Source organism: Camellia sinensis, chromosome 8 (genome assembly GCF_055761805.1).
Source record: "Camellia sinensis isolate YWXY chromosome 8, ASM5576180v1, whole genome shotgun sequence".
Taxonomy (NCBI): Eukaryota; Viridiplantae; Streptophyta; class Magnoliopsida; order Ericales; family Theaceae; genus Camellia; species Camellia sinensis.
In genome coordinates, this window is record NC_138968.1 from 13,576,245 (window position 1) to 13,585,460 (window position 9,216).

Below are 9,216 nucleotides of genomic sequence, written 5' to 3' on the forward strand. Positions count from 1 at the left end.
TTATTATTATTATTATTATTAAAAAAAAAAAAAAAAAAAAAAAAAAACATCTCCAAACACCATTGTTGTTTTTCACATATCCGTGTGATAACGATTTGCACACCAAACCTTACCTTATTTTATTCATCTCAGGGATCAACCCCGATCACAATTACACACCACAAAAAAAAAAAAAAAAAAAATGTTCAAACCCACAGGCGGGATTTTTCTTCTCTACTCTGCCGCCGGTCTTTTCTTCTTGCCTCCGTCCTGGGCGGCCCTTGCCGGTATTGCCTCCGTACTTCCTAGACCACCAAGCAAGTTGCCTCCTCCCTGCTCCTCCACTGCAGCATATGGCGGCCCTCCAAATCGGAACATCACGGTGGCCTTCCGCTTCAGCTCCTTGTTTTCTGCCCTTAGCACGCTTATCTCTGCTCGCGCATCCTTATACATGCGTTGGAGCAGAGCCAACTGGGAGTTTAATTGTTGCACCTCATTTGTCCTACTCTGCAGCCGGTGCGACAAGTTTGTGACCGCCGTCATGGACTCCACACATGCCTTCAAAGTATACTGATTCGCCTCCACATCCGTTTGCACTGCCATTTTTTGCTCCACCGACTGCATCGGAAAGTTCAGCGGAGCAAACCCAGCGGTGTTTGGTTGAGGTTCACTGGCCACCGCACCAGTTCTCTCTCCTGTGGACTCGTTGAGGTCGGGAAAGAGGGTGAGCAGCCCGCGGGACGACGAAGCCATTTTCTGGGCAACAGCAACAGAGTGTTACAGACTATCTCTCTCAGCAAAACGACCTCTCTTTCTCAGCAAAATGAAGAATTTTTCAGAGGTTTCTCTCAGTTTTTCTGTCTCAGTTTCTGCCTCCTCCGCTTCGGTTTATAACGACCATGACACAGAGACAGCCACGCGCATCGCGCGCCTTTTGACACCGACAACCTGGCACGCCTTTTCATGGCACACCTTTTCATGACTCGGGCACGTCTTTTGATGACACGCCTTTTGATGACACACCTTTTGAGGGCACGACTTTTGAGGGCTCGATATCTACATCCATGTATATCTTTTGGGCAGCCTATATACACACTCATACAGTGTCTTCTACACCAGTCAGCTTTATCAATCCCTTTGTTTCAACCTCAAATAGGTTTCTATCTTCACACCTATTTGAGTTTGAGGGGGGGTTATACACAGTATCATGCATAAGTCACTCATGGCGCACTCCCTAAGTCGCCCCCTTGGTACACCACCACAACATTCTACAACGGTCCGACATGACCCCATAAACTGTCCCGACATTGATTCCGGTCAGCTTCTACAATGGTCCAACATGACCCCATAAACTGTCTTCTACAACGGTCCGACACGACCCCATAAACTGTCTTCTACATCAGTCTGACACGACCACACAGTGTCCTGCTACAACGGTCCGACATGACCCCGTAAACTGTCCTGCTACATCGGTCCGACATGACCCCATAAACTGTCTTCTACAACGGTCTGACACGACCACACAGTGTCTGCTACAACGGTCCGACATGACCCTGTAAACTGTCTGCTACAACGGTCCGACATGACCCCGTAAACTGTCCTGCTACATCGGTCCGACATGACCCCGTAAACTGTCTTCTACAACGGTCCAACATGACCCCGTAAACTGTCCTGTTACAACGGTCCGACATGACCCCGTAAACTGTCTTCTACATCTGACACGACCACACAGTGTCTGCTTCAACGGTCCGACATGACCCCGTAAACTGTCTGCTACAACGGTCTGACACGACCATACCGTGTCTCCTATCCTGTTTTATTTTATTTATCAGTTTATTTTTCTGTTTTGTAACTCTCTCCAAACTCAAGTTGGTTTGTGTCTAACCTCCTTGAGTTTGAGGGGGGCTGTTAATGTACACTAAACCTAACCCACTAACCTAACCCACTACATCCACTCCACTAAACCTAACACACTTACCATCTCCACTACCACCCACCACCTCCACTACCATCCACTACCACCACTCACCTACCTCACACCTCTCCTATATAATAGCTTGTAATATACAAAATCTATATACAACAATCTTGTAATATACAAAATCAATCAATAATATATATCAATTTATCTTACAGTCTCAATTGTCAGTCACAAAATCATTTTTGAATTCTGAAACACAATACTCTCAAAACATAAACCCAATCTTGTGGAGAATTAACTTGGGACAAGAGAATAGAATAGAATAGAAGAATTTGAAGATATAAACCCAAAAAAAACTTCAAATCTTTTTGAAGGAGTGTATTAAATTTATTTTGTATTTATAATCAGACCTTGGCCCATTTTTTGGATTGGGTTGGGCTTTCTTCCATGGTCTTACCCAATGGAGGCCCATTGACTGTATAGCTTTTGTAATTAATAAATTACTGATGTTATTTGATGTTGGCTGATTAGCAGAACGTAGAAGTGTGATGTAGTCAAAAAGCACCAGACTCAACTCAGCATATTGGGTCCAGATCAATTCTTCAAGATCACTTTCTCCGTCCTCTTAAACGCGGGTTTGGGAGCAACTCTTATACACTTTGTTGGACTTATTTCGGTAATTTGAATTGTTTATATTTTAAAAAAATATTAAATGAAATATATCAGGTTTGGAACAACAATTGTTGTGCATCTAATTAAACCTATTTTGATAATGCGAAACCTTCATATTTTAGAAATTGTTATGCACTTTATTGGATTTATTTCGATAATCCAAACTTTCACATTTTAAAACATATTTAATAGAACATACCATGAACAGGGTTTATTAGAGTAAATGAGTGATTCGACAGTGTATTATATAAAATTTATTTTGTCCAAGTGTTGTATTCTTAGTCTAACTCTGAACTTATTTAGATCTACTCAATAGATTATGTTGTGTGTATGTTGTCTCTCTCTCAAAGGGTGTGTTGTTTAGTTATGTAATGAGTTTCATTGTAATATTTAATTTTTTTGTATAAGATTTATATAACTTACCTACCAAGAAAAAAAAAATAGAATAGAAAAAATTCAAATTGATGAAACATCAAAAATTAATAAAAATTTAAACGGAATGATTTGAAATTTAGATAAAAATAAGATATTAAAGGAGTAAAAAGACGACATTAGAGAAATGGAGGTGCGGGGAATCGAACCCCGTGCCTCTCGCATGCGAAGCGAGCGCTCTACCATATGAGCTACACCCCCTTATTGTCTTTAGATGTTTATATTATTATTTTATTAATTAATAGTTTAATTTACATTTCCATTATATTAATTAGCAGTTTATTTACATTTCCAACTGCCTTCAACTGCATATGATATAATATAATGCAATTTTATATATTCCAATAATATCAACATAAGTAATTTAAAATTCTCAGACTACCTGTAACAACAAAAGCTTTAATACTATTATTTTAACAAAAATTAAGCAATGATCTACACTTTTATAAGTGTTCACGATAATTTTTTATTTTTTAAAATTGTTACATGATAATCTCATTTCTTATGTTATGAATTTTTTTATTTTTTCAAACATATATATAGCCAAAAAAATACTCATCTCATCCTCACATATTCTATTACACAATCAATTCTTTATTATAAAGAAAAATGATTTCACAATTGTAGTCTCTATTTTTTTAACTTATTTGTCCTTTGTTTTGTTAATGAAATTTTTTTGAGACATTTAGATGTATTTCTCATTTTTTTATTAAATGACTTATCTCCAGAAAGTTCAACTAGATCAAATAGTTGAGGTGTTTTGTTAATAAGAATTTTTAAACAAAGGTCTCTTACTATGAAATACTTTGACCCATTATTCTAACTCTTGATCTAATTGAATCTTTTCATAAATTCTTACAAGTAAGAAATTTCTATTTAATGACTCTTACCGGTAAGATACTATTTGTTCAGTTAAAATTTCAACTAAAAACAAGCCAAATCCTAGCTGATATGTCTAACACTGGTGGCTCCTCACCTTCATCTGATATATAGGCAAATCGCACTACCACTTCAAGTCATAACCCAACACTTTGATTCATAAAAAATCACTTTAGATCACAAGCAGGCATATGTTTGGTTTGAATCACTTTGGTTTACTAAAGCCCAGAGCTTGTTTGGGATGTAAGTTGATTTTTTGGTTTTTTTATTTTTTTGATTATGTAAGCCTGAGGCTAAAAATTTTTATTTTGGATAGACTTTTTAATTTTTTTAACTTTTGTAAAAGAAAAAATAAAATGATTATAGATTGGATGTGACATTTTATCCTATTTAACTAAAATAGTCTATTTTGTCTTATATGACCATTTTAGCCCCAATGGGGCATCCCAAACGAGCACTTCATAGTAGTTGTTTTTTTTTTTGACATGGTTAACAGGCAGCTGGTTATCTAATTAAAAGGGTGCTTTTGAACACAACAATGTCCTTCTCAAATGTGGTTGGTCCACAAGAAGAGATTAATTTTTCTGGCCATCCAATTGTTTACATTGCTCCTACTGTTCGTGGGAATGCACAAGTAAGTAGTTGATGCTATTATAAATTGTTTTGAATTTTACTTTAATTCCTATAATTTTATATAATTTTTTTTAATTTTAATTTTAATAGTAAGTAATAGAGGGTTCACATTATAATAAAATGAAAATGTAAGAATCAAATTATTCAAATTAAAACTATATGGATTAAAATAACACTTCACTTCAACAATAAAGATTAATGATGTAATTTGCCCATTACTTAATTTATTGCCTGCATAGAGAAACATGGGTTAATTACACTTTTCATCTATAATTTGATCGAAATTTTACTTTAATTCATATAATTTTAATTTGAACAATTTAATCCTTACACTTTAAGTCCAGTTCCAATTGGTCCTTCTATCTAATTTTGTTAATTTTATCTATGTGTACCTTAAAAATTTGACAAGTGTTCTAAAATTATTAATTTTAATCTTGAATCTAAATTTCTGTTCATTTGTTTATGTGTACACCTTAAAAATTGGCAAGTATCCCAAAATTGTTAATTTTAATCTCTAATTTAAATGAAATGACCAAATTGAAATTGGACATAAAGTGTAAGATCAAATTATTCAAATTGAAACTATAATAACTGAAATGAAATTTGGGTCAATTTATAAAGATAAAAAGTGCAATTAACCCTAGAAACATTTTGCCTCACTTTCACTTTTTATTGTTTTTGTGGGTGTTGATTTTCGAACACAACCAATGGGGGAACTCAGCTGGAGAGTACTGGTAGAATAGATTAAGCCCAACAACCTGTAATAAGAAGATGAGAATTCCCGCGATGGTTCGTCCATCGAGGGCACTCCGATGATCAAGTTAGTAAATCTTATCTCTCTCAAATATTAAAACAATACTAAATGCACAAGTCAAAGCATCACAAATAAAAGCATACCTTACACTCACAAGGGTGCCTTACTTTTATAATGATTAGTGTTCAACTTCCCCTAGAAGTTTTACTTCATGGGACTCTATCCTTTACAAGGATAACATCTATCATAACTCACACTATTCAGATTAAGATGAACTCCCTCAAGAGTCTTATCTCTATCCAAATAGATAGCTTGATGTCATCTAGGACTCTAATCCTCTATCCAAATATCTCAGATTTTGGTATCATCGCAAAATACCTTGGCAGTGCCCTAAACATCTCGGCAAACATGATCTGCTCAGGTGGCACCTCGGCTAACACCTTAATGTCACCTTAGCCACGTGGCGTCATATCAAAATACTTCTCCATAACTGCCTCTTAGGTTCTATTACCTCAGCAACCTGAGGTGATGGAACCTACATCGTTTCATTTTCCAACATGCTAGAGATATTCTTCCAACCGAGATCATGACTCACCGGCGTATCGAAACAAGGACTCAAATGTCCACTCGTCAAGAATGAAGAATCAAGAACCATTATGTTCTATTTCCTCCAGGTCCAATATCTCGATAGAGATCACACTACTAGTAGAGATCATAATTCACTAGTTCAAGAACAATAAGACCCTAGTATCAACTCATCAGGAACCAAGAGCAAACAAGTTCTGTCCCATCTAAATTCAACATCTCAACTGAGATCAACATTTCAACTGAGATCAACATCTCAACCAAGATCATCATCTTAACCAAGATCAATATCTCAACCGAGATCATTATATCATCACCTCATTGGTTCGTATCAGTCACACGTCACTCTATCACATCAAAGCTGCCCACGCCGCCTAACAGGTACGTCGTCCAGGGCAGTTACATAATGTTTTGCCACCTTTTTGTTTTTTTGACAAAACTTCTTTCACTCTCTCTCTAGAAGTCTTCATTGCCATTCTTTCGAAGCTTTTCCTATTACAACTCTGGTCACTACTTCTGGCGTGCACTCAACAGTTCCGCTCTAATTAGAGCGTTGTTTGATTCCGGCAAATCCCATTTCGACATTTACTTCCTCGGCTCCGCTTTGTAAGTCCTTGATTTCTTTTATTTTAACTTCAATTCTCCACTGTTTTCAAATATATTCCTTCGGTGAATTGTTACACATCACATACGGTATCTGTATCTGTATCTACATTGCTATCTTGTATTCATATTTGAATCCTATTGTTCTACATGCCTTCGCTTACTTTGACTTATATTTTGTCCTTCATGTTCTTGAGCCATTTTCATATTTTTTGTATTTGACACATATCTTCTGGCACACTGACACCGAATTCTATCAATTTTGTTCATTTCCTGAATCTGTCAATGCTTTATTTTTCTCGTATTCTTTAATCTTTGATCATTGTTTCACGTTTTTTACACCTATTTCTTCTGTCTGTTCTTGTTTGTTAGTAGATTACTACCTCTGAATCTTGTACATTTGCATAGACTTAGGTTTGAGATTTGCTAGAATCCACACTTAGGAAAACTGAAACAAATTTTCCCCCCAAACCTTCTTCAGAACCCTAAAACTGATAACCCAGCAGTCCCCAGGGTTTTACCGAGGTCTTTAACCCACCCAGTCCAACCTTCCTTGCCAAAATTGCCCTAGCCAAGGTCATGGGGATGTTCAAATGAAGGGTAGACTCCTCCAATAAACTAAAATACTTCTATCAGGAATTCTCCATTCCAGCCGACGTTCATCTAAGGTTGGTTGGGGAGGAAGATTCTATGATGCCTGGAGAGACATATATGTCTTTCCCTATAGTATCTATCATCGAGAGTGGAGTCAAATTCCATCTTGACATCTTGTTTTGCTTCGGGCCGAGGTGCCTTTTTTTGTATCTGAACAAGTTGTCTTTTTGATTACAAGTCCTCTTTTTGACTAAATGTTGAATGCTTGTCTCTATCTTTACTGTCTTGTATGATTCCATACTTAGAATATTTTTGTACTTCTCCCAAGTATACTTTAACTGTGTAATCACTTCGAGTCAGAACACATTTGACATATACCACCTCAGATCCACTTTATCTTGGGTGCACCCTTAGTTGGTCACCTCGAACCAACTTACCTCGAAGTTCACCTTTTACTGTGATCTCGGCCAATGGGCACTTTATAAAAATTCTTTGAATAACATTAAACAAGTATTGCTTCCTTACTTGTACTTATTGTCCTTTATCAAGATTTCACATTTCTAACATTTCCAGGTTTGGCGACCTGGTTGGTGATCTCAGGTAACCAACAACTCAAGTGTCCCCCCATCTAAATACTTCGGCTGACTCCAACTTGTAAATTTCAACAAGTGTCAAGCCTATTCCTTATTCCTGTTTCCTACGCCCTAATGTGAACCTAAGTATCACTTATGTTTACATTAAGCATGCATCTTTAATTTTGCCGAAGTCTGATTCAAACAAATCTTAGCCGAGGTTTTTTACCTCGGTGTCTCTGTTAATCTGACTAGATCAAACTTAGTTCAACTGTGAAAACCCCACATTTAATTATTCTTAAAAGAAAATAAATAAATAAATTAACTAATTAATTTTGTCTACAGTCTATCTGAATTGTATATTAGTGTAAAAGTTTGTTTTAAATTGACTCAATTCAATCACTAACAAAGACATTATTAAAAATAATAATTTTGTGGGTGTTCAATATTTGTTGTTTATAAATTATTTTAATTAGGATTCAATATAATAATTATTCTTACTAAATACCTTAATTAAAAATCTTAGTGTATCAATTTTCAGAAACCCACACAAATACAAAAAAAAAAAAAGGGAATCAAACCTTTGTAGAAATTCGATGGAGGCTTTGCACATGTTGATTTGCATGCTTGTTTAAAGAAAAAGAGCTGATGATGCTCTTGGAATTGAGGGAAAGAAAACTTAGAATGAAAAGAGAGAGAGAGAGAGAGAGAGAGAGATTTGTGCAACAAGCATTGTATATATATATATGCATGCAAGCCTTCATTGTCTATAAGGTGCATGCAAGCATTCGGTGAGGAAAAAAAAAAGAAGAGAGAAATCCATGAAGCAACCAAGCTTAGTGAAAAATCTAGAAATCCCCTAGATGTTGATTTGTGATTATGTATCAATTTTAAGCAGAATATAACAATCCCAATCAAACAATCAAGACAAAGAGACACAACGATTTTACGTGGAAAAAACCACAATTGGACACCTCCAACTGTGATAAAAAAACCACGGGCAACAGCCACAAAACAATCTACTAAGAAGATTTAAAGGAATTACACAAGTATACTCTCAATTACCTAGCGAATCCACGCCTAATTGAACCAACCTCTATGTGCCTCTTCCAACCCGTCTTCACCTCGGAATTGTTTTTACGATGAGCCACCCCGGAATCCACCAAAGCTTCAGGCTCGAATTCTTCAGAATCCACCGAAGAACAACTCTCTCTTTTGTAGAATAAAACACAACCTTTGATGTACTCTCTTTAAACCATGAGTTGAATACTCAATAAAACATCAAAGAAAACTCACAAAGTATCCCCAGATATAAACCCTAGAACCCAAAAAGAAGATCTGGAGTAGTAATCCTAAAATCTGACCTAACAAGCGAATTTATAGAATCTGTCCCGCGATCTCCGCTCGAGCGCTTAACAGCCCGCTCGAGCGGCTTCAGCAAAATATGCACGTGATATAACAGAGGTCCGCTCAAGCACTAGAGAACCCGCTCGAGCGCAAAATCACACATCTCAGTACTTTTACAGGCGACCAAAACTGCTGGAACTAGGAATTCTCAGCTCGATCCCCGTTATAATCAGTGAAGTGGCAAT

General features: G+C 36.4%; 1 non-coding gene across 1 annotated transcript; it reads right to left on the reverse strand.

Annotated features, from left to right (window-relative positions):
* Positions 1-3,132: 3,132 nt before the first annotated feature.
* TRNAA-CGC (transfer RNA alanine (anticodon CGC)) lies at positions 3,133-3,205 on the reverse strand. Its single transcript has one exon. It is a non-coding gene; the product is annotated as a tRNA-Ala (tRNA).
* Positions 3,206-9,216: the final 6,011 nt, after the last annotated feature.